Source organism: Salmo trutta, chromosome 5 (assembly GCF_901001165.1).
Source record: "Salmo trutta chromosome 5, fSalTru1.1, whole genome shotgun sequence".
Taxonomy (NCBI): Eukaryota; Metazoa; Chordata; class Actinopteri; order Salmoniformes; family Salmonidae; genus Salmo; species Salmo trutta.
The window spans coordinates 5,880,952-5,886,737 of record NC_042961.1 but is presented as its reverse complement, the minus strand read 5'-3'; the positions used below and the strand labels follow the sequence as shown (position 1 = coordinate 5,886,737).

At 43.3% G+C, this 5,786-nt stretch overlaps 1 long non-coding RNA gene across 1 annotated transcript; it reads right to left on the bottom strand.

The window, feature by feature from the left end:
* Positions 1-610: 610 nt before the first annotated feature.
* LOC115193567 (uncharacterized) lies at positions 611-2,070 on the bottom strand. Its single transcript, XR_003878202.1, has 2 exons — positions 1,337-2,070; positions 611-1,273 (listed from the first exon to the last, which is right to left on the bottom strand). It is a non-coding gene; the product is annotated as an uncharacterized LOC115193567 (long non-coding RNA).
* Between the last annotated feature and the right edge of the window lie 3,716 nt (positions 2,071-5,786).

Genomic DNA, 5,786 nt, shown 5'->3' with positions numbered 1-5,786 from the left:
ATCATCTTCTATTCACATTCTCTCTCTCCCCCTTCTCTCAATCTCTCTCTCTCTCCCTCTTACCCTCTCTCCCACCTTCTCTCTCCCCCTTCTCTCAATCTCTCTCTCTCTTACCCTCTCTCCCACCTTCTCTCTCCCCCCCTTCTCTCAATCTCTCTCTCTTACCCTCTCTCCCACCTTCTCTCTCCCCCTTCTCTCAATCTCTCTCTCTCTTACCCTCTCTCCCACCTTCTCTCTCTCCCCTTTCTCTCAATCTCTCTCTCTTACCCTCTCTCCCCCTTCTATCTATCCCCCTTCTCTCAATCTCTCTCTTACCCTCTCTCCCCCTTCTCTCTCCCCCTCCTCTCTCTCTCTCCCCCCTCCTCTCTCTCCCCCCTCCCTCTCTCCCCCCTTCTCTCTTTCTCCCCTTCTCTCTCTCTCTCTCCACCCTTCTCTCTCTCTCTCCTTCTCTCTCTCACCCTCTCTCCTACTCTCTCTCTCTCTATCTCCTCTCCCATTCTCTCTCTCCCTCACCCTCTCTCTCAATTTAATAAATGCTTTGTTGCCATGAATTGGTGGTTGTCACTGTTGCCAAATAAATGTATATGAAGAATTACACATGAACAATATGTTTGAGTAACAATAATATGTATCAACAAATACAATTACACAGAAATTAATACACAAAACATTTAACAAAAAACGCAACAATTTAGTAATTAAATCAACAAGTGCTCGCGTGTATAACATCCTGGGAGCTAATGTCTCTCTTCTATTGTGATAGGCCAGGACATAACCGACTGTCTCTACGTTTTCTCCGCCCAAAAATGCTGATTTTCTCCTCAACAGGTAGTTCAAGAAATCCTGCAATTCTTTCTTCAAATTCCAGGAGATAAATACCTCTGGTTGAGTCATATGTGGAGCAGTGGAGTAGGAAGTGCTGCTCATTCTCTAGTTCACCTGACCCAGTGCTTAAATAGTCCTTCTCTAGTTCACCTGACCCAGTGCTTAAATAGTCTTTCTCTAGTTCACCTGACCCAGTGCTTACATAGTCTTTCTCTAGTTCACCTGACCCACAGTGTTTACATAGTCTTTATCTACTTCACCTGACCCACAGTGTTTACATAGTCTTTCTCTAGTTCACCTGACCCACAGTGTTTACATAGTCTTTCTCTAGTTCACCTGACCCACAGTGTTTACATAGTCTTTCTCTAGTTCACCTGACCCACAGTGTTTACAGTCTTTCTCTAGTTCACCTGACCCACAGTGTTTACATAGTCTTTCTCTAGTTCACCTGACCCACAGTCTTTCTCTACTTCACCTGACCCACAGTGTTTACAGTCTTTCTCTAGTTCACCTGACCCACAGTGTTTACATAGTCTTTCTATAGTTCACCTGACCCACAGTGTTTACATAGTCTTTCTCTAGTTCACCTGACCCACAGTCTTTCTCTAGTTCACCTGACCCATAGTGTTTACATAGTCTTTCTATAGTTCACCTGACCCACAGTGTTTACATAGTCTTTCTCTAGTTCACCTGACCCACAGTCTTTCTCTAGTTCACCTGACCCACAGTATTTACAGTCTTTCTTCTCTGACGTCCATGAGTTTGTACATTGTTAATGTCTTCCTTTGTATGAATTATTTTATCTTATTATTGAGATAACATTCTGTATCACAGGGTGTTAGGTGAGTCCAGAAGAACAACATTCCAGATGTAAAATGTTGGTGGGGCTTTTATCCCATGATGTATACTTTAAATTGTAAAGGGGACCCCAAATTTCACTGCTATATAGAATTATTGGAGTTATGACAGTCAAATCATTTAAGTAAAATTCTAATTGGTCGTTAATTTATACAGGGTCTTTCTAATTGCTAAATATGCTCTGCATGCTTTATCTGTTAGAGACGTTATGTCCATGTCAAACTGCTCAGATAACTTCTAGGGAGACCAAGGTGAGTACAGTTGGTGGTGTGGTTCAGGGTTTTTCCTCCTAGGGTGAAATGGTATCTACTTTCTTGAGAATGGTATCTATACTGATCAAAAATATAAATGCAACATGCAACAATTTCAACGATTTTACTGAATTACAGTTCATATAAATAAATCAGTCAATTGAAATAAATTCTTTAGGCCCTAATCTATGGATTTCACATGACTGGGCAGGGGCACAGCCATGGGTGGGCCTGGGAGGGCACAGGCCCAGTTTTTCCCCAGAAAAGGGCATCATTACAGACAGAAATATTCCTCAGTTTCATCAGCTGTCAGTGTGGCTGGTCTCAGATGATACCAAAGGTGAAGAAGCTGGAAGAGGAGGTTGGGCTGGCATGGTTACACGTGGTCTGCAGTTGTGAGGCCGGTTGGAAGTATAGCCAAATTGTCTGAAATGGTAGAGAAATTAACAAATTCTTTGGCAACAGCTCTGGTGGACATTCCTGCAGTCACCATGCCAATTGATATTTGTGCGTATGGAACATTTCTGGGATCTTTTATTTCAGCTAATGAAACATTGGACCAACACTTTACATGTTGCGTTTATATTTTTGTTCAGTACATGTTCCTCTTTCTCTTTCAGAAATCACAGACAGGCTTGAAGCAATATCTTGTTGAAGTTGTCCTTAACCATAGGTCTAGGATCAGTTTACTCTATCCCAAATCCTAACACTCAACATTAGGAGGATGAAACAATAACTGGGAACTTTCTTCCTATTTCATAAGGAAACATTGCAATTGCTTTTAGCAAATAGTGGTTGTTGGCACAACCACTGTGAGTATCTTAAATAATCCCCCCCTAATTTTTTTGTACAAGCACTGACTTTGCTGATAACTACTTTGAGGAAAAATGTACTTTCTATGACTGTGATATGTGGTTGTCTCACCTAGCTATCTTAAGATGAATGCGCTAACTGTAAATCGCTCTGAATACGAGCATCTGCCAAATGACTAAAATGTAAATATAATGGTTTCTGGCACTTAAAAAAAGATATACACTGCTCAAAAAAATAAAGGGAACACTTAAACAACACAATGTAACTCCAAGTCAATCACACTTCTGTGAAATCAAACTGTCCACTTAGGAAGCAACACTGATTGACAATAAATTTCACATGCTGTTGTTCAAATGGAATAGACAACAGGTGGAAATTATTGGCAATTAGCAAGACACCCCCAATAAAGGAGTAGTTCTGCAGGTGGTGACCACAGACCACTTCTCAGTTCCTATGCTTCCTGGCTGATGTTTTGGTCACTTTTGAATGCTGGCGGTGCTTTCACTCTAGTGGTAGCATGAGACGGAGTCTACAACCCACACAAGTGGCTCAGGTAGTGCAGCTCATCCAGGATGGCACATCAATGCGAGCTGTGGCAAGAAGGTTTGCTGTGTCTGTCAGCGTAGTGTCCAGAGCATGGAGGCGCTACCAGGAGACAGGCCAGTACATCAGGAGACGTGGAGGAGCCGGTAGGAGGGCAACAACAAAGCAGCAGGACCGCTACCTCCGCCTTTGTGCAAGGAGGAGCAGGAGGAGCACTGCCAGAGCCCTGCAAAATGACCTCCAGCAGGCCACAAATGTGCATGTGTCTGCTCAAACGGTCAGAAAAAGACTCCATGAGGGTGGTATGAGGGCCCGACGTCCACAGGTGGGAGTTGTGCTTAAAGCCCAACACCGTGCAGGACGTTTGGCATTTGCCAGAGAACACCAAGATTGGCAAATTCGCCACTGGCGCCCTGTGCTCTTCACAGATGAAAGCAGGTTCACACTGAGCACATGTGACAGACGTGACAAAGTCTGGAGACGCCGTGGAGAACGTTCTGCTGCCTGCAACATCCTCCAGCATGACCGGTTTGGCGGTGGGTCGGTCATGGTGTGGGGTGGCATTTCTTTGGGGGTCCGCACAGCCCTCCATGTGCTCGCCAGAGGTAGCCTGACTGCCATTAGGTACCGAGATGAGATCCTCAGACCCCTGGGTTCCTCCTAATGCAAGACAATGCTAGACCTCATGTGGCTGGAGTGTGTCAGCAGTTCCTGCAAGAGGAAGGCATTGATGGTATGGACTGGCCCGCCCATTCCCCAGACCTGAATCCAATTGAGCACATCTGGGACATCATGTCTCGCTCCATCCACCAACGCCACGTTGCACCACAGACTGTCCAGGAGTTGGCGGATGCTTTAGTCCAGGTCTGGGAGGAGATCCCTCAGGAGACCATCCGCCACCTCATCAGGAGCATGCCCAGGCATTGTAGGGAGGTCATACAGGCACGTGGAGGCCACACACACTACTGAGCCTCATTTTGACTTGTTTTAAGGACATTACATCAAAGTTGGATCAGCCTGTAGTGTGGTTTTCCACTTTAATTTTGAGTATGACTCCAAATCCAGACCTCCATGTGGTTGATAAATAAGATTTCCATTAATTATTTTTGTGTGATTTTGTTGTCAGCACATTCAACTATGTAAAGAAAAAAGTATTTAATAAGATTATTTCATTCATTCAGATCTAGGATGTTATTTTTTGATTTTTTTGAGCAGTGTATTTAACCTTTATTTAACTAGGCAAGTCAAGTATACACTGAGTATACAAAACATTAAGAATACCTGCTGTTTCCATGACAGACTAACCAGGTGAAAGCTATGATGTCACTTGTTAAATCCAATTCAATCAGTGTAGATGAAGGGGAGGATACAGCTTAAAGAATCATTTTTAAGCCTTGAGACAATTGAGACATGGATTGTGTATGTGCCATTCAGAGGGTAATTGGGCAAGACAAAATATTGAAGTGCCTTTGAACAGGGTATGGTAGAAGGTGCCATGGAGCACCGGTTTTGTCAAGAACTTCAACACTGCTGGGTTTTTCATGCTCAACAGTTTCTCGTGCATATCAAGAATGGTCCACCACCCAAAGGACATCCACCTAACTTGACACAACTGTAGGAAACATTGGAGTCAACGTGGGCCAGCGTCCCTGTGGAATGCTTTGCAAATCAATATTAGGAAGGTGTTCCTAATTTTTGTACACTAAGTATAAGTATATAATCAAGTTGTGGCCAAAGACAGACTCCAGTGGCAGAAGATTGTTGCGACATTATGCCCTACCCAGGACAAAGAGGACTCTGTGAGTAAGTACTTATTAAAGCTTCAGAAAGTTATAAACGTTTTAGACATAAGATCATAAGATAACAAACAAATCCACTTCCTCTCCCCATCGAAGAGCCTACTTCTTTTGTTTGATGAAAACATCACTGTCACGGTGATTTCTTTACATTACATTATTTGTATTCCAAATCATTGAGCAGTGTAGACCTGTGAAGGTCAGCTCACAATTCTGTGGATGCACCCACACAATCCAACACACTCACGACCACTGGGGTTCCAATAGAAACTTCCCAGGTCAATATTCAAACAAATGATCAAATATCAGTACTTACACTTGACAGGGTTTATTTTCCTAATGCTCCCAATGTACCAATACTTATGGGGGCAGATGGGTATAGGCCATTTATAATATGTTATACAGTATATACTGTAGGAGGAGGGAAACAGTGTTCAAGGAAATGCCGCTGTGTTTCAAAACGTTTCAGGTAAACGGGTCTAATAGGGACTCCCTAAAAACACGACACTTCGATACAAATTACTTTTCGTAGCATTTTCGCTAACCCTAGCCCTTTTCCTAACCTTAACTTAAGTCTCCTAACCTGCTACGAGAAGTCGTAGCTGTATCGAAGCGGCGTGTTTTTAGGAAGTTCCAGGTCTAACATAGCCTGGTCCCAGAACTGATTGTGTCGTCTTGCCAATACAGCATTACCATAGGA